At 41.1% G+C, this 26930-nt stretch overlaps 7 non-coding genes across 7 annotated transcripts; 5 read left to right on the plus strand and 2 right to left on the minus strand.

Annotated features, from left to right (window-relative positions):
• Positions 1-8816: 8816 nt before the first annotated feature.
• LOC127192586 (small nucleolar RNA SNORD115) lies at positions 8817-8895 on the minus strand. Its single transcript, XR_007831048.1, has one exon. It is a non-coding gene; the product is annotated as a small nucleolar RNA SNORD115 (small nucleolar RNA).
• A 1720-nt stretch (positions 8896-10615) lies between these two features.
• On the minus strand, positions 10616-10694 carry LOC127192587 (small nucleolar RNA SNORD115). Its single transcript, XR_007831049.1, has one exon. It is a non-coding gene; the product is annotated as a small nucleolar RNA SNORD115 (small nucleolar RNA).
• A 4441-nt stretch (positions 10695-15135) lies between these two features.
• Positions 15136-15200, plus strand: LOC127192540 (small nucleolar RNA SNORD109A). Its single transcript, XR_007831009.1, has one exon. It is a non-coding gene; the product is annotated as a small nucleolar RNA SNORD109A (small nucleolar RNA).
• A 5636-nt stretch (positions 15201-20836) lies between these two features.
• On the plus strand, positions 20837-20915 carry LOC127192590 (small nucleolar RNA SNORD115). The gene has a single exon (XR_007831052.1). It is a non-coding gene; the product is annotated as a small nucleolar RNA SNORD115 (small nucleolar RNA).
• Positions 20916-22630: 1715 nt separating this feature from the next.
• On the plus strand, positions 22631-22709 carry LOC127192589 (small nucleolar RNA SNORD115). The gene has a single exon (XR_007831051.1). It is a non-coding gene; the product is annotated as a small nucleolar RNA SNORD115 (small nucleolar RNA).
• A 1727-nt stretch (positions 22710-24436) lies between these two features.
• Positions 24437-24514, plus strand: LOC127192591 (small nucleolar RNA SNORD115). The gene has a single exon (XR_007831053.1). It is a non-coding gene; the product is annotated as a small nucleolar RNA SNORD115 (small nucleolar RNA).
• Positions 24515-26237: 1723 nt separating this feature from the next.
• Positions 26238-26316, plus strand: LOC127192588 (small nucleolar RNA SNORD115). Its single transcript, XR_007831050.1, has one exon. It is a non-coding gene; the product is annotated as a small nucleolar RNA SNORD115 (small nucleolar RNA).
• Positions 26317-26930: the final 614 nt, after the last annotated feature.

Genomic DNA, 26930 nt, shown 5'->3' on the forward strand with positions numbered 1-26930 from the left:
ACACTACAATCCTTTAGTTATTTAATGGTGAGCTTTGGTGGTGTGAATTGAGTTTTTTTTTTGTTTTTTTTTTGTGTTTTTTTTTTTTTTTTTTTTTTTTTTTTTTCTGTCAGGGAAGGTAATTTGGAAAATACACAGTAATGGTCAAGAAAAATCCTAACAGTTTCATTTAAGTTTCCACTATTCCTCTCTCTTCTCTCTGTCTCTCTCAATCAGTTTTAAGGCATAAGGTTTTAAATGCTGATCCTCCACTAGAGAAAAAGGCTTGTATTTTAGTTTGTACAAGGATAACTTTCCAATATTTGTTTTTGAGATAACTAATTTGATTGAGGATGTTAGGGGCTAAAAGTAACCCAAAAGATTAAGGTCGCTCAACTTTATTTAAATATGTTCCAGATGACAACCTAAAAATCACTTTTGCCCAAGATCACTTAAGCCACTGCATACATATAAATACAGCTAGAAACTACAGCCTCCACTTAAAATACAATGTGATCATCTCAGCAGAGCATATTGGTTTATCCAGAGGAGAGAGGGAGATATTAGGTAGTCAGTTTTTTAAATTTTCACTCTAGAAAAAAAAATTAGAAATTTTAACCAGGTTCCCACCTCTAGCTGATTTTTAAAAATATATATTTATTATATATACAGTGTTCTGCCTGCATGTCCACATGCAGGCCAGAAGAGAGCACCAGATCTCATTAGAGATGTTTGTGAATAGCCTTGTGGTTCCCGGGAATCAAACTCAGGACCTTTGGAAAAGCAGCCAGTACTCTTAACCTCTGAGCCATCTATCCAGCCGTGAAGCTGATTTTTAAAAAAGTGAACGTTTCTCAAATTCGTGTCTTTTAGAGTAAGAACCTTGTTAACATGTTTCACAGAGTAATTTCTTCTCATATATTTCTTTTTGTAAGTTGAATTTGCTCCAATGATGAAACTTGGTACCGAAAGTTTAGAGGATACTCTGGTCCCAACTTGAGCCCATCTTTGTTGCATATTCTCACTGCTTTTTCTTCATTGTGTCCATCTGAATGGCTTACAGGGCTTGTCATGACCCAAGTCGGCTGTCTTACTGTTAAATATTGCTGTAGTTTTGTAGGAACAAGTTCCCCACATGTCTGCCAAATTCAGTAGCAGCCTTGAGGGCATGAGTAAGATTTTTATTGGTAAGTATTGCACAAATGCTGAATATCTCTGGGAAGGATAAAAACACTACTTTCAGTCTCTTGATGACTATTTTTCTGGCCCTTTACTATATTTTGCATCCTGAGTGATGGGGTATGTAGTGCTCCCTTACATTTTCCCCCAGGGGGCTATTCTTAGTTCCTTGACACATGTGAAAGTCTTGGCTTTGGATATCTTGGTTCTGAGTTAGTAGTGCTGGATCTATATGTGTGCATGCATTTTTTAGGCTTCAGAGGTGTTCTGTGCTTTGTCTTTTTCAAGTACTGCATAGTTTCTCTAAGGGCTTATTTAAAATGCTTGTTGTTTTTAATCACATTTTAAAAATTACTAGTTTGTGTTTCTGAGGAGGGTGGAGATGAGGGTCAGAGGAAAACTTGAAATTGGTTCTGTCTTTCCACCATCTGCGTCCCAGGGATCATACTCAGATGATCACATTTCTTGCTGGCTTTTACCTACTAGGTTTCAAACTTGTGTTTTTGCTGCCTGCCAGTAGTTCTGTATGGCTCTTCAGTACTGGCTGTATAACCTCATATAATTTTATGTAACCATAAAATAATACGGTTTCCTTTAGTATTTTCAAACTTCCATAATGGTATTTATCCCTGCTTCCCCCCTCTTCAAGCTTCCATACACAATGACAAGGGTGACTTTTTCTCTTATGTCATCCCTTATTCTCATGAATACCCTCACATACACTGCTGCATCTGTTTTTAAGAAGTGTGTGTATTATACGACTCTAGCTGTTTTGTAGCTCAAGTTTGTTATCCACTAAGATTTCTTTATCAGTGACTCTCCTTTATAGTAGCTATGATCCTCCTCTTTGTGGGATCCACTGATAGTCATTGATTCCATGTGTAAATCATCTAAAACACTTTCCTCCTGCTATACCTTTATTTCCCAGACTGTCCTAAACTTTGAGAATTAGTGTGCCCCAGTCACTTTTACCAAACAGTGTATGACTGAAAAATTCCCGCTGCTTCTTGCAGTACATCAAACCTTATTCTCCTGGAGTTTCGTAACATGTAGACTCTATCTACATTTATCCTACCCCCCTTAAGAGTGGGCACTTTGTCTTTGGTGTGAAATCATTAACCTGTGGTAGATTTTTCACCTTTCTTACCAAAGATACTATGCCTTTACCCAATAGACCATACCTTAGCCCTATATTGAGTGCAGAGATGTTATTTTCATGGGTGAAATGAAATTACATAAAAGTGACTTCTAAATTAGAAGATGTTGCCTAAAATAAAATAAAATTTCATATATCTAGGCCATGCTTTCTCTACTGAATGGTTGTTAGGTAATTTGGAGTGGTTGATTCCAAATATATTCCTATTTTGATCTGAGGAATACAGTCAAGTCTCACAAATAGTGGACTCATGGGGTTCTGAGTTCTTCAGGCCTTCATCACAATCCAAATCTGGTGCCAAGTACAAATTGCCTCTGATCACTGAGCTAGCTCTGGGCAGGTACAAAATGTGTAGTTTCTCCATAATGAGTGACAGGTGCCTAAAGTGTAGACACAACATGAGAGCTCTGGGCTGCTCTGTTTACAATCAGGTCACATAGCTCAAATTATGAGGGAATCTGAAGCTTAGAATAGTATGGTGCTTGTTAGGGTTATACATGTCGTTTTGGTTCACTCTCATATCTCTCCCTCCCTCTCTCTCCCCTCTCTTGTTTATCTGAGACAGGGTTTCTCTGGGTAGCCCTGGCGCTTCAAGAACTCACTATGTAGACCAGACTCTCCTCAAACTCATAGAGATCACCTGTCTCTACCTCCCAAGTACTAGGATTAAGAGTATGTGCCACCACCACCTGGCTCATCTCAGATTTTAAGCCAGTACTCTACTACACTGAATTGCCTCTACTTGTTGTTTTGTTAGAGGAACATAAGACAGAAAACAAAGCTGACTCAATACTTTTGAGTACACCAGAGGAAAAACTATCCTAATTAGGTGGTAGCAATACATTTCCATGTTCCTGCTATTCAGAGAAAAGAGAGGTATTTTTTTCTGACCCTCTGCACAGATACTATAGAAGAGTATATATATATATATACTCTGGTCCTCAGAAAATGTGTATATTGGCAGGCACGTTAAGTAAAACTTGTATGCACTTATTTCTTCATCCTAGCTCAATATGTTCTTAATTTGTGAAGGCCTATTTTTTAATTATTACATTATCGATCTTGTGTGCATGTATGTCATTTGATAAGGTTTACATATTTTTGCTCAGTATTCTTCTTGTGTATGTGCGAGGACACTTTCCCAGAGTTGGTTCACTATCATGTGGCTTTTGGGGATTGAACACAAGTTGTCTGTTAAGTAACCCATGCCATTGGACCTGTCTTCTATTACTAAATGTATTGACCCAGAAAATCAGAAGGGGAAATGAAAAAGCTAAAGGAGAAGGCAATTAATATGCTTCATTGCAAACTGAGCTTTGCCTTTTCTGTGCTCTACAGTGTAGGGAGAGGGCAGTGGAGATAAGCCTGGAAAGAGGAACCTAAATCAGGTGAGAAGAATGCTGGATGGCTTCTTAGTGGTTAATAGCTTTATGGAACTCTGAGATTCTGTTAAAAGTATCCATCGTTTCTTATGACAATCAACTGCAGGTTCCGTTGTTACAGGGAATGTTGGCAAGGGCTAACATCTAGCTACCATAATGTTAACAGATGGCTATAACATTTGTAGTGTGTGAAAATCAGAGCTCCTTAACAGGAGGAAAAGCAGGGACCACAAGGAATATTTTAAGAGACAACCAAATACTTTGGATTTGATTAGTGATACATATAGATTTAAGGCCACTGTATCTGACAAGTATGAAGAAAATTATGTCAGTTTGCATAGCCCATTGTCCTAAATAGTGATTGGAAAAATCTGTCATAATTTTCAGGTAGCAGGAAATGATGCAAAAGGCAAATATGCATCTTCACAAAGGAGAGAATACTAGGAATTCATGTACACAAATATCACACGTTTAATTTACAAAAAATAACAGTTATTTAAAGTTATACACTGTAGAGTTAATAAAATTTGAATAATAAAATCAAAGATGAGAAATGAGAAAGCACCATTTTGTAAGTTTCTTCTACTATTCAAAAAGGTTCTAACGTGAAGGTAAACCAAAAAATATTGTATACTGTGAGCTCTAAAGCACCCACTAGATCAAATAGTTGAAGTTAATAACAAAACAAACTTAAAATGCAGTCAGACAAATTATGGGCTGACCCTTCCCAAACATCATGTATTGAAGTACTAATACTTATGAATGGGAGCTGGTTTGAAAATAGCATCTTTCCAATTGTAGCTGAGTAAGGATGGTGGATTTAAAATGAGCTGTGGTTCAGTATGAGTGATGCCCTTATTCGATAAGGAGAGCAAACAGAGGAAGAAAATGAGTATGAAATGATCACGAGATTGGGCCATTACTTCTACAAGACAAAGATAGCCAAGGATTACTCAAACAAAACAAAAAACAAACAAAAAACCCCAAAACACAAACATAGAAGAGACAAGGATTCTGCCATACAGGTTTTAGGCAAACTATGGCCCTGATCATACTTTGATTGTTCTTTTTTTTTTAATACAGTGAATGTTACTTTGTTTAGTATTCAAAATTAACATAATGAATTTTTTTGTACTATGTCACTTAGTTTGTAGTAATACAGTAATCTTAGGAAATAAATACAGTGTTTAATATAAACAAAGAGGAAAATGTATAATGGTGCTAACAAATTGAACAAAACTTAGCTGTACTATAAACTGCATTGAGAAGACAAAATTCCAATTTGATGCTTTAAAAAGACCTAGTTATATGCAGTGCAGTGCTTAAGAATAAATACACATTAAACAAGAATGGGTTTTTTTCAAAGGCTGGAGAGAAAAATAACATCTTAACAGGTTGTCAAAAATGCTAAATTGTGCTAATAGCAAAATATGTTTTGAAACAATAAAGTTAATAATAATAGAGTTATATAACCAGAAGATAAGCCTGACTATTTAGTTAAAAACAGTCCTATTTGACAAAATCCAACACCCATTCATGTTTAAAATTTTGGAGAGATGAGGGATACAAGGCACACACCTAAACATAATAAAGGCTATATACAGTAAGCCAATAGCCAACATCAAATTAAATGGAGAGATACTCAAGGAAATTCCTCTAAAATCAGGGACCAGACAAGGCTGCCCACTTCCTCCATATCTTCAATATAGTTCTTAAAGTTCTACCCAGAGCAATATGACAACAAAAGGAGGTCTAGGGGATCCAAATGGGGGGAGTCAAATTATCTCTATTTTCAGATGATATGATAGTGTACATAAGTGACCCCCAAAATTCCACCAGACAACTCCTACAGCTGATAAACACCTTCAGCAAAATGGCTGGATACAAAATCAATTCAAAAAAGTCAGTAGCCTTCCTATATACAAATGACAAACATGAAGAGGAAGAAATTAGGAAAACTTCCCCCTTCATAATAGCCACAAGCAATATAAAATATCTAGGAGTAACTCTAACCAAGGAAGTGAAGGACTTGTTTGAAAAAAACAAAACAAAACAAAACAAACACCTTCAAATCTCTGAAGAAAGAGATTGAAGATGACATCAGAAGATGGAAAGATCTCCCTTGTTCATGGATTGGGAGAATTAACATAGTGAAAATGGCCATCTTACCAAAAGCAATTTACAGATTCAATTCGATCCCTATCAAAATACATACACAATTTTTAAAGACATTGAAAGATCAATTCTCAACGTCATATGGATTACTGGAAGCAAAACCTGTACTAGAAGAAGAGAGAAGAACAAGAAGAAAAAGAAGAGAGAAGAAGAGGAAGAAGAAGAAGAAGAAGAAGAAGAAGAAGAAGAAGAAGAAGAAGAAGAAGAAGAAGAAGAAGAAGAAGAAGAAAGACATGTCTACAATTAAAGTTGCAAATTTTAAAAACCTGTTTGATTTATTGGTAGGATAAGAGTAAAGCTGTAGAATATTTAGTTACTTGAACATCAGTGACTACATTAAGTGACATGGAGCACTTCATACAACAGTGAAATGTACATTCTTAAAATTTGGATTTTGAGCATTTGCCAAAACATATCACATTCTGAGCCCTAAAACAAGTTTTAATACAGCTATCATTGCTGTTGAATTAGTTCACTGATATAATGCTTAGCTATCATACACAAGTCTCTTAAAACAATTGTTTTAAGAAAACCTTGGTATCCTACACAACTACCAAAACCTGAAAAAAAGCAACATTTTTGGAGCTCTAGAAAGCAAAGCTCCCATTTAAAATGACTTTATGATTTTACTTTTACTTGCTAAGAAAGAGCCAATGTTTCTGAGGGCTGCTTAAAGGAATATTTCGTGTCTCAAGTAAACCAGAACATAGGAGAGTGTGCTGTGACTGGTTGGGAAAGTAACAGTACTACTATAGATCCAGAGAAACCTTGAGAAAGACAACAGAGGTTATTAAAAAGCAGCTTTTTATATAGGACCATTGAAAAAGTCACACACAGGCTTAGGAAGAATTCATGCCCAGAAAGATTAATGAGAAGACTCCAAGTTTCACTTAAGCTGATTAGATGTCTTTAATAAAGATGGGAATGTTGGGTGTATTTTCAAATGCAACTTCAAACAAACAAACAAACAAACAAACAAATGTACGAACAAATCCTGAGAGTGTCACAGACAAAGGAAAACAAGAGAAGAGTGTAAATTGGCAGAAATTATCTCTGAAGAAGTACAAATATGGAGAAAGAAACTGTGGTACATTTACACAATGGAATACTACTCAGCTATTAAAAACAAGGAAATCTTGAAATTTACAGGCAAATGGATGGAGTAGAAATGATCAGCCAGAGTGAGTTTAACCAGACCAAGAAAGACATGCGTGGTATATACTCACTTATAAATGGATATTAGCCCAATATAGAAGTCTCTGGGAGTCTCCACTCAACGGAGGATTGAGTCAGATGCTGGGATTCACTACAGGATTCCATATATATATGGAAGAATCTGGGGATGGAAGGACCCTGAGGATTCCAAATCCCCACAAGGAGACCATCAATGCTAGCAGATTTGGACCTGGGGGTGGGGCAGGCTGCACAAACTGTTGTACAAAACCAAGGAAAATGCATGCAGTAAATCTAGGCTCCCTGTTAAGATCTAGCAAATGGATACCTCATTCTCTATGGTTGTGAAGAGAGCAAGAACTGCATCTGACATGAATTCTGCTGCCTTCAATTTGGTCACTACTCCTTGGTGGGGAGGCCTGGTGCCACACAGATGGGGAAGTTGGCTATCTGGATGTGACCTGATTGTCTGTGGTCATATGGTTGCGGAGGAGGTCCCCTTCTGTCAGGGGTCTAGGGGAAGGGGATAGAGCAGTAGAGTGAGGGAGGGTGGGAAATAAAACATACAAGCAAGGGGAAAAAATCAGGATGTAATCTGAATAAATTATAATAAAATTAAAAAGATTTGAAACTCCCTTAGGTATGATGATAGAGAAAAAGTAAAACAGTAATAAACCTATATAAAGCAAGTAAAAATATCATCAAAGTACAAATTTCGAAAAAGGAACCAAACAAAACATGGGCTCTATTGCCATAGGCTCAATGCCTTGCCAACGCCATGCCCTGAAATGTCCTCAAGGGTTTCTGACTCTCGGGCAGGGATGTTCATTGTGTCTCATGGGATTAGTGCAAGCAAGATTATGTCTGCATTATCTGGTGGCCCCGTGAGTGCCTGTGCCTCCTGTTGGCTTGCAGAATGAACTGAAATTGGACATGAAAGAAACACACTCAAGCCTATCCAGTGCCTCAGAAGAACACCTGAGTCTTGAACCTATCCACATGTCCAACCTTCCTGAGAACGAACATCCCAGTGTAAATTACTCTCCTAGCCAAAAGCAGGCTATATCTTACGTCAGACATGACTATGCTGTAGAAATTGAGACTACAGTAATTTTGATCACATAAATATCTGGGCATCTCTTTCAAAAATGGCCTCCGCTGAAAACCAGTACTGAACAGAGACCCCTTTTCTGATAATCCCACTGTAAGCAATGGGGAAAAGGGATCAGGCAAGTTTTCCCTCTCACTAGCACCTTCTCTCCATACACAGATGCCTAGATGTCAGGAAAATGTAATTGCTGCGAGCCAGCACACATTGATATACTGCACAGGAAACGGAGGCTTCGGTTTCAAACCAGTTCTAGTCTGCATCAGTGGGTGGGTCCTTGTTATTTCAACATCCATCATTTCAGACTCGCTCTATTGCCAATTAGTGGAGGCACTGCATTTTAGGAAGTCAAATGCAAGCGATTGACACTTACCTCAGGGCTGGGATGCAGATGAGGGGTCTAAGACAGTATGCCCGAAGACTGCAAGACAACATCAAAGACGAGGACATGAGGATTGTGTTGGGCAGCATCTCCAAACCCAGGGGTAGAAATTCACCCGAGGTGCAATTAGGTAGCCATTTAAGGCTGAAAACCAGATGTGCACCAGGTGAGCCAATGTTCTCTCCTTTGAATCAGAGGCCTTGGGGTCCATAGGGCCCCCATAACTCACTCTTGGGAATGCATGAAGGAGAAGTGGGCCATGATGCCCTCGTTCTCTTTTCTGGGCCTCAGCGTAATCCTATTGAGCATGATTTTTATGTCATCACCTCTCTTCGTGACATTAGGTTTTCATCATTGACCCAGGCCTCCACCGATCATTGCTTCACATGCTATTTTCATAATCCTGTAGCACGGACACTTACCAGACCCAACAACAGTCCTTCGAATCTGGACTGGGGACACTTATCCAAGGAGAATCATGCTTGATACTTCTTGTCTTCATGCTGTACTGGCATCTGTGATGGAGAACCTTGTGGGTGGGATGAAAGAGAACGGTTGTAGCACACGTGCACATCCTGTCCTTCCTAAAAATTTGTTAAGGTCACTGGAATCTGAGAAAGTTCTTTCTGGCCTCCTGCCCATGGGTGCATATCAGTTATAGTTGCGGTCTCTACTAGAGGCCAAGCATAGACGTTAAGTGGTGGATACAAATTTTCCATGGTCTTGGAGGGGAGAATTCTCGTTGAAGTCTCCTGGTTGTCATTGCTTTCCCTTTCCTTTTAGAGAGAGGACATATCTGACTCCCATATGGAAATGCTGGGGAATGGGTGCTTAGTGAGTACCTCATATGACTTGGTGAAGGTCCCTTAATGGAAGTCATGTATAGTGGACACAGATATGCTGTGGTATCCAATATGCAGTAGAAAAATGTGAGGAGAACATTCCTTTTGGCAAAGTGTCTAACTGTTCTTCTTAAGAACTGTACTGGATTCTTATCCACGTTTTCCTCAGTCTGCCTGGTCAGAGTCCTCCTAGGAACATCAATTATCATGGAGGCCTTTGCCATAGGCTCAATGCCTTGCCAACGCCATGCCCTGAAATGTCCTCAAGGGTTTCTGACTCTCGGGCAGGGATGTTCATTGTGTCTCATGGGATTAGTGCAAGCAAGATTATGTCTGCATTATCTGGTGGCCCCATGCATGCTTGTGCCTCCTGTTGGATTGCAGAATGAACTGAAATTGGACATGAAAGAAACACACTCAAGGCTATCCAGTGCCTCAGAAGAACACCTGAGTCTTGAACCTATCCACAGGTCCAACCTTCCTGAGAACGAACATCCCAGTGTAAATTACTCTCCTAGCCAAAAGCAGGCTATATCTTACGTCAGACATGACTATGCTGTAGAAATTGAGACTACAGTAATTTTGATCACATAAATAGCTGGGCATCTCTTTCAAAAATGGCCTCCGCTGAAAACCAGTACTGAACAGAGACCCCTTTTCTGATAATCCCACTGTAAGCAATGGGGAAAAGGGATCAGGCAAGTTTTCCCTCTCACTAGCACCTTCTCTCCATACACAGATGCCTAGATGTCAGGAAAATGAAATTGCTGCGAGCCAGCACACTTTGATTTACTCTACAGGAAACAAAGGCTTTGGTTTTAAACCTGTTCTAGTCTGCATCAGTGGGTGGGTCCTTGTTATTTCAACATCCATCATTTCAGACTCACTCTATTGCCAATTAGTGGAGGCACTGCATTTTAGGAAGTCAAATGCAAGCAATTGACACTGACCTCAGGGCTGGGATGCAGATGAGGGGTCTAAGACAATATGCTCGGAGACTGCAAGACAACATTAAAGACGAGGACATGAGGATTGTGTTGGGCAGCATCTCCAAACCCAGGGCTAGACCTTCACCCGAGGTGCATTTTGGTAGCAATTTTAGGCCGAACCAGATGTGCACCAGGTAAGCCAAGGTTCTCTCCTTTGAATCAGAGGCCTTGGGGTCCATAGGGCTACCATAACCCACTCTTGGGAATGCATGAAGGAGAAGTGGGCCATGATGCCCCCGTTCTCTTTTCTGGGCCTCAGCGTAATCCTATTGAGCATGATTTTTATGTCATCACCTCTCTTCGTGACATTAGGTTTTCATCATTGACCCAGGCCTCCACCGATCATTGCTTCACATGCTATTTTCATAATCCTGTAGCACGGACACTTACCAGACCCAACAACAGTCCTTCGAATCCGGACTGGGGACACTTATCCAAGGAGAATCATGCTTGATACTTCTTGTCTTCATGCTGTACTGGCATCTGTGATGGAGAACCTTGTGGGTGGGATGAAAGAGAACGGTTGTAGCACACGTGCACATCCTGTCCTTCCTAAAAATTTGTTAAGGTCACTGGAATCTGAGAAAGTTCTTTCTGGCCTCCTGCCCATGGGTGCATATCAGTTATAGTTGCGGTCTCTACTAGAGGCCAAGCATAGACGTTAAGTGGTGGATACAAATTTGCCATGGCCTTGTAGGGTAGAATTCCACTTGAAGTCTCCTGGTTGTCATTGCTTTCCCTTTCCTTTTAGAGAGAGGACATATCTGACTCCCGTATGGAAATGCTGGGGAATGGGTGCTTAGTGAGATCCTCATATGACTTGGTGAAGTTCCCTTAATGGAAGTCATATATAGTGGACACAGATATGCTGTGGTATCTAATATATTGTACACTAATGTGAGGAGAACATTCCTTTTAGCAAAGCGTCTAACTGTCCTTCTTAAGAACTGTACTGGACTCTTATCCATGTTTACCTCAGTCTACGTGGTAAGAGTCCTCCTAGGAACATCATTTATCATGGAGGCCTTTGCCATGGGCTCAAAGTCTGGCAAACGCCATGCCCTGAAATGTCCGCAAGGGTTTCTGACTCTCGGGCAGGGATCGTCATTGTGTCTCATGGGATTAGTGCAAGCAAGATTATGTCTGCATTATCTGGTGGCCCCGTGAGTGCCTGTGCCTCCTGTTGGATTGCAGAATGAACTGAAATTGGACATGAAAGAAACACACTCAAGCCTATCCAGTGCCTCAGAAGAACACCTGAGTCTTGAACCTATCCACATGTCCAACCTTCCTGAGAACGAACATCCCAGTGTAAATTACTCTCCTAGCCAAAAGCAGGCTATATCTTACGTCAGACATGACTATGCTGTAGAAATTGAGACTACAGTAATTTTGATCACATAAATAGCTGGGCATCTCTTTCAAAAATGGCCTCCGCTGAAAACCAGTACTGAACAGAGACCCCTTTTCTGATAATCCCACTGTAAGCAATGGGGAAAAGGGATCAGGCAAGTTTTCCCTCTCACTAGCACCTTCTCTCCATACACAGATGCCTAGATGTCAGGAAAATGTAATTGCTGCGAGCCAGCACACATTGATATACTGCACAGGAAACGGAGGCTTCGGTTTCAAACCAGTTCTAGTCTGCATCAGTGGGTGGGTCCTTGTTATTTCAACATCCATCATTTCAGACTCGCTCTATTGCCAATTAGTGGAGGCACTGCATTTTAGGAAGTCAAATGCAAGCGATTGACACTTACCTCAGGGCTGGGATGCAGATGAGGGGTCTAAGACAGTATGCCCGAAGACTGCAAGACAACATCAAAGATGAGGACATGAGGATTGTGTTGGGCAGCATCTCCAAACACAGGGGTAGACATTCACTCAAGGTGCATTTTGCTAGCCATTTAAGGCCGTAAACCAGATGTGCACCAGGTGAGCCAAGGTTCTCTCCTTTGAATCAGACCATACATGACAGTTTCAATTAAGCTCCTGTCCCTGTAGTGGAAGCTCTTGCTTTGGATTCACAATCTTTGAAGTTTATTGTTCTACTTCTACAGAGTATGTGATATGATTGGCATACAGATATCCTTCAAACACATCTTTCAGGACACAAGCAGAAACCCGACATCACAAGGAGAAACCTGACATCACTTCCCAAAGAGTTTTTGTTCTTAATCAATACTCGGAAACAATATCACAGGAAAAACTACAAAAGCAAAGACCACATTGCAGCCGTTATACAGAGGATAGAGGGAATGGCTTAGACCATCTTAACCCAAAGCCCAAGGGAAGAGAGACCACACAACAAATACAACCACTATGAATTGGCCTGAAACACCAAGTTCAACCACAACACACCCACATATGCTGATTCAACAGACCATGTAGTTAGGATGTGCTTACTTCAAGTGATTATACTCTTTGATTTATGCCCTCTTCAACAGAGTTTGACGGCTTGCATGGCCAATAGACTGCATTATCCAAGGTAAGACACGAAGTGATACATACTGCAAAGAATTGATACCATGATACGTTAATCATAACATTTTCAGAGAAAGTGCTTTGAAACTTTCTTCTTTTCACAAAAACTAACTTGAGTCACAGGAGCCGATGTCAATGCTACACAACATCTTTGGTTGGAAATCCAGAATTTGGGACCTTGTAATAGACTTCCTTGGAGTGCAAATGCTAACTTTAATTTCAACCCCATGTGCAGATGCAGAGCTTGCTATGGCAAAAATCAAATGTCAAAGGCTGGACACATTCTAGAAACACATAGAGTCAATTCCATGGCAGTGTGTGATTTTTCATAGAATTTCCACAAAAGTACCGACCAAGACTGCATGTAACACATCTACCTCAGGACAACAGGGCTTTCTACATTTTTTCGTAATGTGAATTAGATTAGACTATAAGAGTGATTTTTTTGTAGTTCTCTGCCTTTTTTCAGGCCTCCCTTATTCTCTCTGAAGTCAGCCACCCTGTGATTTTTAGCACCATCAAAAAGCTATGACTCTCTGGTTTAGAGAAATCTGTCATAGGACCACAATTAATTACAATGGTTGCTAAACCTGAGAAGTGTAAAAGATCTCTCTTGGGATGTCTAGGGAAAAGAAAAGGATTCAGCAACTTCCAGTTTGAGAGGGTTTCAGGGGGCCAGGTTGCCGAGATGAGCTTCCTTTCCTGAAAGACTTTCTTCAATTGTTTTTGCAGGCCAGAGCCTCTGAGAGCTGCTTCTTCACCAGCACAACAGGTAAGCTTCGGATTCTTTTCATGTGACTTGTTTTCTTTGCATAAAGACAGGAGAAGTTTGAGCAGCTATTTCCCTAATGAATAGCTCTAACAATAAGAACATCAGGATGACACTCTCTAGGCCATTTTTCATTGATTTATCGTACACCGTTCATTTTGAAACTTGCTGTGCCTCCTGCATTGAAGCTGTGCTCTCTCAGTGACTAAGGGATAACACCAGCTAGAGTCAAGGAAAACCCAAAATACCTTTCTCTGGAGACTTAGGAAACTTAAAATTGACTAGTAGGGAGATGTTAATTGAGAAATGAATTTCCGTTTAGCCTGTTATCTGCCGCTTTCCTTTTGTAACAAAATATATGGCATTCAACCATATTTCATCGCCAAGCTTTTTATCATACTATTGCTGAAACTCATAGCCAGATTAATGGATATTTCTCTACTGAAAGGTGTGGTTCACAAAGGAAAATGATAGAATATTGGGAGTCCAATCCACTGGAGCACACAGGGATTCCCATTAGAGATTCAGGCCCTCCTTCTTCCATTCTTCTGGATGCTCAGGATGCCACCAATGTGTTTGCCCCACCTATTAAGTAGCTTTTCAGATGACTGTTTTCCTCTCTTCATTTCAAGTTACAGAACATATAATCAGACCATTCTAAACCAGAGATAAGAAAACACAATTTATTAATATACCATACAAACTAGCATATGAATGCACTACACCAGATTGCCCATCATGGACAAAACAATAAGGAACCGTTCTTTTGACTTTGCAATGCACTTTAAGGACCTCTAAAATGGATCACTTGTCTATCTATATAAAGAAATACAACACTATATAAGAAGACATAGATACCACTACAGACTCAGACTCATAATCAAGATGGCCCTTCCTTTTCAAAGCCTGCTAGATTCCTGATTTTCTGTAAAATGTTGACCTGGCCAGCCTTTGTGACTCACATCTTGACATGAGTAAGGGAACACTAATGGAGAACATACAAAGGAGAAAAGCTTCAAATTTATTGGAACTGAAATGTGATATGCAGAGCTTTCAGATAGATAAGTGTTTATCTATTGTACAGGAGCAACCAGGAGAACAATGCCATAAGACCATCTTGATGAGGAGTCTGTAATCATATTTGAAAATTAAGATTTCTATAAAAAGTCTCTTAGAAAGGACACATTGCATTTTCAATCCTTGTGAGCCCTCTTTATCTTGAGAAATTATTTTTAATTATTGAGACCTAAAGTGCAATACACTTTGATTGAAAAAATCTGCTTGTAATTCATGGAGGGTCAGCAATTCTTTTACCATACATTTTTAAAAATTTTGTCTATTATGAAAATAGAAGTGAAGTACACATATTTCATGTTCCTGGTTTTTCAATATCACTTTTGATAGCCTGCGATCCATGGCTCCTGCACAAATGTGACTCTCCTTTCAAAGCCCAGGAGCTGGCTCTCTGAGGCTTGGCTCACAGCTGAAACACTCATGTGTTGACAGAGGCCTTTTCTGGATCTATGATGACAACAAGTATCTGAGGACGTTGACTGACTTGTACAGATGCGAGCTGAGGTCCAAATATGAGGTCTCCCTGAGACAAATGAGTTTTTCAGTGCCTGGCAGGCACTCTTTGGTTTTGACAGGAGATGGACACTTGTGCACATTGTCTCCTTGACCCTAGAGTTTTACCCATCTGTCAGTGTTACAAGACCCAAAATTGCCTAATGTGTTCTCCATTGTTTTCCATCTGAAAAACAACTCCATAAACGTTAAGTGTATACCTGTATATTTGTTCCTGAATAACACACTTGCCAAAGAGTAATCCACAGATGTTTAGAGCTGATACATCCTTTCCTGATGAAGCATGTACTTCTCTTCTACTGTAGGAAGACTGCCCTTCCCTGTATGTAATTATTTGAGATGGAGAGATAATAAGAATCATACCATTTTAAACCTATTGTCGAGGGCCATGTCTTTATACTTCTTTTACCCAAAGTTGTTTCAAAGGTGAGGTCCCCAGAATATGTCCTGTATATTTTGATTTACATGTGGAAGGGAATTTTACATCATTTTAGGGCTGGAAACCTTTTGGACATTAAGGGACAGCTGTCCAGGAAGTGTACCATACCAGTGGAAATAGAGGTTTCTATTTTGCTCATCACCAACAAGGTAACAGTGCAATAAGTTGCAGCACATATTTCTCTTAAGCTCCTGTCCCTGTAGTGGAAACTCTTGAAGTGTATCACTCTGATTCTACATAGTATGTGTAACATTCAGCATATAGATTTCCTTCACACACTACTGGCTGGACACAAGCAGAAGGCCAACATCTATCCTGAAATATTTTTTATTTTTACTTTATTTTACTTACCTGTCATTACAAAAGCAAGGACAACATTGCAGCTGATACACAGGGTATAGAGAGAATGGCTAAGACCATCTTAACCCAAAGCCCAAAAGAAGACGTACCACACAAAAATTAGTACCCCTATGAGCAGGCCAGAAACATCACAGTTCAATCACAACTGACACACATAACCTGTTTCAATCTGGCATGTAGGTAGGAAATGTTTATTTCACTTGAATATACTGTTTGATATATGCCCTCTTCAACAAATTTTGATAGCTTGCATGTCCAATAGACTGCATTTTCCAACATAAGATTTGACAGAAAATATACCCCTAAGAATTGACATCTTAAGCACATCTTTAAAGTAAGTGCTTAGAAAATTTCTTCTTTTCATAAAAATGAACTTGAGTCACAGCAGCCAATCTCAAAGTTCCTCACCATCATTGGTACAGAATGCACAATTCAAGTCCTGGGAACATACATCCCTGAAGTGCAAAGGGCAACATTAATTTCAACCCCATTCTCATATGCAGATCAGGCCATGACAGAAGTAGAATGTCTAGGGATGAACTCATTCTAGAAACACATAGAAGCAATTCCATGAGCAGTGTGTGATTTTTACATGAGATTTCCAGACAGATAAACATAGACTGGATGTAACACATTCCTCCTCAGTACTTTATGGCTTTAAACATTTTTTTTAGTACTCTAACTTAGGTTATACTATTAAAGTGATATTTGTTTTGTACCTGCCTGCCTGTTTACAGGCCTCCCTTATGCTCTCTAAAGTCAGCCATCCTGTGACTTTTAGCACCATTCAAAATGCTATAACTCTCTGGTTTAGAGCAATGTGTCATAATGTCAGAATTATCTACAACCATTGCTAAGCCTGAGGAGGGTAAATGAATTCCCTTGGGATGTCTAGGGAAGAAGGAAGGGTTCAGCAACTTCCAGCTTGAGAGGGTTTTAGGTGGCGAAGTTGCCGAGTCGCACTCCCTTGCTGAATGATTTCTTTGAAATGCTGTTTCAGGCCAGAGCTTTTGATAGCTGCTTCTTCACTGGAACAACAGGTAAGCTCTGGATCCCTTTCACCTGACTTGCTTCCTTTCAGTAAAGTCAGGAGACTTCTAAAGGGTTATTTACCTAATGAGTAGCTCTAGTAATGAGAATGTCATGATGACACTCTCTAGGTAGTGTGCCATTCATGTTAACAATTGTGATGCCTCTTCCATTGCAGGTGTGCTCTCCTGGCATGTCATGTCTGGTAAAATCTATGGTCAAGGAAAATCATTAATACCATTAACTGTGGACTTAGGAAATTTAAAATTCACTAGTGTGGTGAAGGTATTTGAGAAATTAATTTCAGTTAATCCTGCTCTCTGAAGCTTTCCATTTGAAACAAAACATATGTCTTTCGACCATATTTCATTTCCAGCCTCTTTAGCATACTATCACTCAAATTCATAGCCAAATTAACAGGTACTTTCTTCTGATAGGTGTGGTACCCAAAGGTAGATGATATAATATTAGGAGTCTAGCCCACTAGAGCACAGAGAACACCAATTAGAGATTCAGGCCATCCTACTTCTGTTCTTCTGGATGCTCAGGATGCACCCAAAATCTCTTCCCCTACTTTTAAGTAGATTTGCAGATGACAGTTTTGTTCCCTTAATTTCAAGTGGAAGATCATTAAAATGTACCATTCTAAATCAGAGTTAAGATAACACGATTAATTAATATACCAAACAAACTACCAAATTCAGCCACATAACTAGATTGCCCATAGTATACCAAACAAGGAAAAGTTCTGTGGACATTGGACTGCACAGTTCTTAAGAAGGACAGTTAGACCCTTTGTTCACCTGACTTATTTTTTTATTAATTTATTATTGTTACATCTCAATGGTTATCCCATCCCTTGTGTCCTCACATTCTTCCCTCCCTCCCCATTTCCCCTTCTTCTACTCCCCTATGACTGTTCCTGAGGGGGATTACCTTCCCCTTTATATGCTCATAGGGTATCAAGTCTCTTCTTGGTAACCTGCTGTCCTTCCTCTGAGTGCCACCAGGTCTCCCCCTCCAGGGGACATGGTCAAATGTGAGACACCAGAGTACGTGAGAAAGTCATATCCCACTCTCCACTCAACTGTGGAGAATGTTCTGACCATTGGCTAGATCTGGGTAGGGGTTTAAAGTTTACTGCCTCTATTGTCCTTGGCTGGTGCCTTAGTTTGAGTGGGACCCCAGGCCCAAATCTCCCTATCATAATGTTCTACTTGTAGGTTTCTAGGACCCTCTCGATCCTTCTACTTTGCTATTCTCCCATGTTTCTCTCATCTAGAGTCCCAATAAGAGGTCCTCCCCTCTGTCCCAGTTTCCTGGTAAGTGAAGGCTTTCGTGGGACATGTCCCTTGTGCTAGTATGCAGATATAAGTGAATATACAATATACCATTTGAGTCTTTCTGCTTATAGGTTAATTCACTCATTATGGTCATTTCTAGCTCAATCCATTTATCCACAAATTTAAGGAATTCCTTGTTTTTATTAGCTGAGTAGTATTCCATAGTGTATATGTACCACATTTTCTTTATCCATTCTTCTACTGATAGACACTTAGGCTGTTTCCATGTTCTGGCTATTATGAATAAGGCTGCTATGAACATGGTTGAGCAAATTTTCTTGTGTGCTGGAGCATCTTCTGTGTATATTCCAAGGAGTGGAATAGCTGGGTCTTGAGGAAGCCCTATTCCCATTTTTCTGAGATAGCACCAGATAGATTTCCATAGTGGCAGTACTAGTTTGCATTCCCACCAGCAATGAAGGAGTGTTCCTCTCCCCCCACATCCTCGCCAGCATGTGGTGTCACTTGAGTTTTTTATCTTAGCCATTCTGATGGGTGTAAGATGGAATCTCAGAGTTGTTTTGATTTGCATTTCCCTGATGACTAAGGAGGTTGAGCATTTCTTTAAGTTTTCCTCAGCCATTTGATATTCCTCTGTTGAGAATTCTCTGTTTAGTTCCAAGCCCCATTTCTCAATTGGGTTATTTGGTTTGGTGGTGTTTAATTTCTTGACTTCTTTATATATTTTAGATATTAGACCTTTGTCAGATGTAGGGTTGGTGAAGATGTTTTCTCAGTCTATAGGCTGTCACTTTGTTCTCTTGACAGTGTCTCCTGCCTTACAGAACCTTCTCAGCCTCATGAGGTCCCGTTTTTTAATTGTTGACATTAAGGCCTCGGCCGTTGGTGTTCTGTTCAGGAAGTTGTCTCCTGTGCCAATATGTTCCAGGCTCTTCCCCACTTTTTCTTTTAAGTGACTCAGTGTCTCTGGTTTTATGTTGAGGTCTTTATTCCACTTAGATTAGAGTTTTGTGCAAGATGACAAATATGGGTCCAGTTGCATTTTTTTACACATAGACCTCCAGTTAGCCCAGCACCATTTGTTGAAGATGCTATCCTTTTTCCATTGAATGGATTTGGCTTCATTGTCAAAAATCAAGTGACTATATGTGTGTGGATTCATATCTGGGTTGCTGTGCCAGTACCATGCTGTTTTAATTACTGTTGCTTTATAGTACAGTTTGAGATCAGGTATGGAGATTCCTCCGGAGCACCTTTTATTGTACAAGATTGTTTTAGCTATCCTGAGTTTTTTGTTTCTCCATATGAAGTTCAGAATTGAACTTTCAATGTCTTTAAAAAATTGTGTAGGTATGTTGATAGGGATTGCACTGAATCTGTAGATTGCTTTTGGTATGATGGCCATTTTTAATATGTTAATTCTCCCAATCCATGAACAAGGAAGATCATTCCATCATCTCAGGTCATCGTCAATATCTTTCTTCAGAGTTTTGAAATATTTTTCAAACAAGTCCTTCACTTGCTTAGTTAGAGTAACTCCTACATATTTTATATTGCTTGTGGCTAATGTGAAGGGTGTGGTATTCCTAATTTCCTCCTCTGCAAGCTTGTCATTTGTGTATAGGAAGGCTAAAGACATTTTTAGTTAAATTTGTATCCAGCTAATTTGCTGAAGGTATTTATCAGCTGTAGAAGTTCTCTGGTGGATTTTTGAAGGTCACTTATGTACACTACCATATCATCTGCAAATAGAGATAATTTGACTTCTTCCTTTCCCATTTGGATAACCTTGTTCTCCTTTTGTTGTCTTATTGCTCTGTCTAGAACCTCAGTGTTCCTAACTCAGAAATTGGTGCAATTCCCTGAATTGTTCACAGGAGCCTCCAAACATGGTCAAAACTGCTCGCCGCCACCTTGGACACTCCTGCTGCTGTGCTCTATGCATATTCATTACCACAACATATCTGGGTCCACTATACATGACTGCCATTAAGGGACCTTCACCAAGTCATATGAGGATCTCACTGAGCACCCATTCCCCAGCATTTCCATACAGTTGTCAGATATGTCCTCTCTCTATATGGAAAGGGAAAGCAATGAGCACCAGAAACCTTCAAGTGGAATTCTACCCTGCAAGGCCATGGAAAATTTGTATCCACCACTTAATGTCTATGCTTGGCCTCTCGTAGAGACAGCCACTTTCAATGATGTGCATGCATGGGCAGGGGGCCAGAAAGAACTTAGTCAAATTCCAATGTCCTTACCAATTTTGTAGGAAGGAATGGACATGCACGTGTGCTAAAACCGTTCTCTTTCATCCCGACCACAAGATTCTCCATTACAGAAGCCAGTACAGCATGAACACAAGAAATATCAGGCATGATTCTCCTTGGATAACTATCTCCACTAAGGATTCTAACAGACAGTTGTTGGGTCTGATAAGTGTCCATGTTACATAATTATAAAAATACTATGCGTAGCAATGATCGGTGGAGGCCTGGGTCAATGATGAAAACCTAATGTCACGAAGAGAGGTGATGACATAAAAATCATGCCCAATAGGATTACGCTGAGGCCCAGAAAAGAGAACGGGGGCATCATGGCCCACTTCTTCATGCTTTCCCAAGAGTGAGTTATGGTAGCCCTACAGACCCCAAGGCCTCTTATTCAAAGGAGAGAAGGTTGGCTCACCTGGTGCACATCTGCTTTTGGGCCTTGAATGGCCAAAAAAAATGCACCATGGGTGAATTTCTACCCCTGGGTTTGGAGATGCTGCCCAACACAATCCTCATGTCCTTGATTTGCTATTGTCTTGCAGTCTTCTGGCATACTGTCTTAGACCCCTCATCTGGATCTCAGAACTGAGGTAAGAGTTAATCGCTTCCATTTGACTGCCTAAGATGCAAATACTCTACTAATTGGCAGCAGAGTGAGTAAGAAATGATGAATAATGAAATTAGAAAAACCCACCCACTAATGCAGACTAGAACTGGTTTGAAAGAGAAGCCTCCATTTTGTGGCCAGTATATCAAAGTGTGCTGGTTCGCAACAATTACATTTTCCTGGCATCTAGACATCCGTGTATGGAGAGAAGGTGTTACTGAGAGAAAAACTTCCCTGATCCCTTTTCCTCATTACTTCCAGTGGGACTATCATGAAAGAGGTCACTGTTTAGTACTGGTTCAGCGTAGGCCATTTTTGAAAGAGATGCCCAGCTATTTATGTGATCAAAATTACTGTAGTCTCAATTTCTACAGCATAGTCATGTCTGACGTAAGATATAGCCTGCTTTTGGCTAGGAGAGTAATTTACACTGGGATGTTCGTTCTCAGGAAGGTTGGACATGTGGATAGGTTCAAGACTCAGGTGTTCTTCTGAGGCACTGGATAGGCTTGAGTGTGTTTCTTTCATGTCCAATTTCAGTTCATTCTGCAATCCAACAGGAGGCACAGGCACTCACGGGGCCACCAGATAATGCAGACATAATCTTGCTTGCACTAATCCCATGAGACACAATGAACATCCCTGCCCGAGAGTCAGAAACCCTTGAGGACATTTCAGGGCATGGCGTTGGCAAGGCATTGAGCCTATGGCAAAGGCCTCCATGATAATTGATGTTCCTAGGAGGACTCTGACCAGGCAGACTGAGGAAAACGTGGATAAACATCCAGTACAGTTCTTAAGAAGGACAGTTAGACGCTTTGCCAAAAGGAATGTTCTCCTCACATTTTTCTACTGCATATTGGATACCACAGCATATCTGTGTCCACTATACATGACTTCCACTAAGGGACCTTCACCAAGTCATATGAGGTACTCACTAAGCACCCATTCCCCAGCATTTCCATATGGGAGTCAGATATGTCCTCTCTCTAAAAGGAAAGGGAAAGCAATGACAACCAGGAGACTTCAAGTGGAATTCTACCCTACAAGGCCATGGCAAATTTGTATCCACCACTTAACGTCTATGCTTGGCCTCTAGTAGAGACCGCAACTATAACTGATATGCACCCATGGGCAGGAGGCCAGAAAGAACTTTCTCAGATTCCAGTGACCTTAACAAATTTTAGGAAGGACAGGATATGCACGTGTGCTACAACCGTTCTCTTTCATCCCACCCACAGTGTTCTCCATAACAGAGGCCAGTACAGGATGAAGACAAGAAGTATCAAGCATGATTCTCCTTGCACAAGTGTCCCCAGTCCAGATTCGAAGGACTGTTGTTGGGTCTGGTAAGTGTCCGTGCTACAGGATTATGAAAATAGCATGTGAAGCAATGATCGGTGGAGGCCTGGGTCAATGATGAAAACCTAATGTCACGAAGAGAGGTGATGACATAAAAATCATGCTCAATAGGATTACACTGAGACCCAGAAAAAAGAACGGGGGCATCATGGCACAATTCTTCCTTCATGCATTCCCAAGGGTGAGTTATGGTGGCCCCATGGACCCCAAGGCCTATGATTCAAAGGAGAGAACCTTGGCTCACCTGGTGCACATCTGGTTTTTGGCCTTAAATCGCTACCAAATTGTACGTCGGGTGAATGTCTAGCCCTGGGTTTGGAGATGCTGCCCAACACATTCCTCATGTCCTCGTCTTTAATGTTGTCTTGCAGTCTTTCAGACATACTGTCTTAGATGCCTCATCTGCATCCCAGCCCTAGGTAAGTGTCAATCGCTTGCATTTGACTTCCTAAAATACAGGGAATCCACTAATTGGCAATAGAACAAGTCTGAAATGATGGAATTTGAAATAACAAAGACCCACCAACTGATGCAGACTAGAAATGATTGAAAACGAAGCCTCTGTGCCTCCACTTCCTGTGCAGTATAACAAAATGGGCTGGCTTGCAGCAATAACATTTTCCTGACATCTAGGCTTCGGTGTATGAAGAGAAGGTGCTACGGAGAGAGAAAACTTGCCTGATCCCTTTTCCACATTGCTTACAGTGGGATTATCAGAAAAGGGGTCTCTGTTCAGTACTGGTTTTCAGCAGAGGCCATTTTGAAAGGGATGCCCAGCTATTTATGTGATCAAAATTACGGTAGTCTCAATTTCTACAGCATAGTCATGTCTGATGTAAGATATAGCCTGCTTTTGGCTAGGAGAGAAATTTACACTGGGATGTTCGTTCTCAAGAATGTTGGATCTGTGGATAGGTTCAAGACTCAGGTGTTCCTCTGAGGCACTGGATAGGCTTGAGTGTGTTTCTTTCATGTCCAATTTCAGTTCATTCTGCAATCCAACAGGAGGCACAGGCACACATGGGGCCACCATAATGCAGACATAATCTTGCTTGCACTAATCCCATGAGACACAATGAACATCCCTGCCCGAGAGGCAGAAACCCTTGAGGACATTTCAGAGCATAGAGTTGGCAAGACATTGAACCTGTGGCAAAGGCCTCCATGATAATTGATGTTCCTAGGAGGACTCTGACCAGGCCGACTGAGGAAAACGTGGATAAGAATCCAGTACAGTTCTTAAGAAGGACAGTTAGACGCTTTGCCAAAAAGAATGTTCTCCTCACATTTTTCTACTGCATATTGGATACCACAGCATATCTGTGTCCACTATACATGACTTCCATTAAGGGACCTTCACCAAGTCATATGAGGTTCTCACTAAGCACCCATTCCCCAGCATTTCCATACGGGAGTCAGATATGTCCTCTCTCTAAAAGGAAAGGGAAAGCAATGACAACCAGGAGACTTCAAGTGGAATTCTACCCTACAAGGCCATGGCAAATTTGTATCCACCACTTAACGTCTATGCTTGGCCTCTAGTAGAGACCGCAACTATAACTGATATGCACCCATGGGCAGGAGGCCAGAAAGAACTTTCTCAGATTCCAGTGACCTTAACAAATTTTTAGGAAGGACAGGATGTGCACGTGTGCTACAACCGTTCTCTTTCATCCCACCCACAAGGTTCTCCATCACAGATGCCAGTACAGCATGAAGACAAGAAGTATCAAGCATGATTCTCCTTGGATAAGTGTCCCCAGTCCGGATTCGAAGGACTGTTGTTGTGTCGGGTAAGTGTCCGTGCTACAGGATTATGAAAATAGCATGTGTAGCAATGATCGGTGGAGGCCTGGGTCAATGATGAAAACCTAATGTCACGAAGAGAGGTGATGACATAAAATCATGCTCAATAGGATTACGCTGAGGCCCAGAAAAGAGAACGGGGGCATCATGGCCCACTTCTCCTTCATGCATTCCCAAGAGTGAGTTATGGGGGCCCTATGGACCCCAAGGCCTCTGATTCAAAGGAGAGAACCTTGGCTCACCTGGTGCACATCTGGTTTTTGGCCTTAAATGGCTACCTAATTGCACCTCGGGTGAATTTCTACCCCTGGGTTTGGAGATGCTGCCCAACACAATCATCATGTCCTCGTCTTTGATGTTGTCTTGCAGTATTAGGGCATACTGTCTTAGACCCCTCATCTCCATCCCAGCCCTGAGGTAAGTGTCAATCGCTTGCATTTGACTTCCTAAAATGCAGTGCCTCCACTAATTGGCAATAGAGCGAGTCTGAAATGATGGATGTTGAAATAACAAGGACCCACCCACTGATGCAGACTAGAACTGGTTTGAAACCGAAGCCTCTGTTTCCTGTGCAGTATATCAATGTGTGCTGGCTCGCAGCAATTACATTTTCCTGACATCTAGGCATCTGTGTATGGAGAGAAGGTGCTAGTGAGAGGGAAAACTTGCCTGATCCCTTTTCCCCATTGCTTACAGTGGGATTATCAGAAAAGGGGTCTCTGTTCAGTACTGGTTTTCAGCGGAGGCCATTTTTGAAAGAAATGCCCAGATATTTATGTGATCAAAATTACTGTAGTCTCAATTTCTACAGCAAAGTCATGTCTGACGTAAGATATAGCCTGCTTTTGGCTAGGAGAGTAATTTACACTGGGATGTTGGTTCTCAGGAAGGTTGGACCTGTGGATAGGTTCAAGACTCAGGTGTTCTTCTCAGGCACTGGATAGCCTTGAGTGTGTTTCTTTCATGTCTAATTTCAGTTCATTCTGCAATCCAACAGGAGGCACAGGCACGCATGGGGCCACCAGATAAGGCAGACATAATCTTGCTTGCACTAATCCCATGAGACACAATGAACATCCCTGCCCGAGAGTCAGAAACCCTTGAGGACATTTCAGGGCATGGCGTTGGCAAGGCATTGAGCCTATGGCAAAGGCCTCCATGATAATTGATGTTCCTAGGAGGACTCTGACCAGGCAGACTGAGGAAAACGTGGATAAGAATCCAGTACAGTTCTTAAGAAGAACAGTTAGACACTTTGCCAAAAGGAATGTTCTCCTCACATTTTTCTACTGCATATTGGATACCACAGCATATCTGTGTCCACTATACATGACTTCCATTAAGGGACCTTCACCAAGTCATATGAGGTACTCACTAAGCACCCATTCCCCAGCATTTCCATACGGGAGTCAGATATGTCCTCTCTCTAAAAGGAAAAGGGAAAGCAATGACAACCAGGAGCCTTCAACGTGAATTCTCGCCTCCAAGGCCATGGCAAATTTGTATCCACCACTTAACGTCTATGCTTAGCCACTAGTAGAAACTGCAACTATAACTGATATGCACCCATGGGCAGGAGGCCAGAAAGAACTTTCTCAAATTCCAATGACCTTAACAAATTTTTAGGAAGGACAGGATGTGCACGTGTGCTACAACCGTTCTCTTTCATCCCACCCACAAGGTTCTCCATCACAGATGCCAGTACAGCATGAAGACAAGAAGTATCAAGCATGATTCTCCTTGGATAAGTGTCCCCAGTCCGGATTCGAAGGACTGTTGTTGGGTCTGGTAAGTGTCCGTGCTACAGGATTATGAAAATAGCATGTGAAGCAATGATCGGTGGAGGCCTGGGTCAATGATGAAAACCTAATGTCACGAAGAGAGGTGATGACATAAAAATCATGCTCAATAGGATTACGCTGAGGCCCAGAAAAGAGAACGGGGGCATCATGGCCCACTTCTCCTTCATGCATTCCCAAGAGTGAGTTATGGGGGCCCTATGGACCCCAAGGCCTCTGATTCAAAGGAGAGAACCTTGGCTCACCTGGTGCACATCTGGTTTTTGGCCTTAAATGGCTACCTAATTGCACCTCGGGTGAATTTCTACCCCTGGGTTTGGAGATGCTGCCCAACACAATCCTCATGTCCTCGTCTTTGATGTTGTCTTGCAGTCTTCGGGCATACTGTCTTAGACCCCTCATCTGCATCCCAGCCCTGAGGTAAGTGTCAATCGCTTGCATTTGACTTCCTAAAATGCAGTGCCTCCACTAATTGGCAATAGAGCGAGTCTGAAATGATGGATGTTGAAATAACAAGGACCCACCCACTGATGCAGACTAGAACTGGTTTGAAACCGAAGCCTCCGTTTCCTGTGCAGTATATCAATGTGTGCTGGCTCGCAGCAATTACATTTTCCTGACATTGAGGCATCTGTGTATGGAGAGAAGGTGCTAGTGAGAGGGAAAACTTGCCTGATCCCTTTTCCCCATTGCTTACAGTGGGATTATCAGAAAAGGGGTCTCTGTTCAGTACTGGTTTTCAT

This window comes from Acomys russatus, chromosome 7 (genome assembly GCF_903995435.1).
Source record: "Acomys russatus chromosome 7, mAcoRus1.1, whole genome shotgun sequence".
Classification (NCBI taxonomy): domain Eukaryota; kingdom Metazoa; phylum Chordata; class Mammalia; order Rodentia; family Muridae; genus Acomys; species Acomys russatus.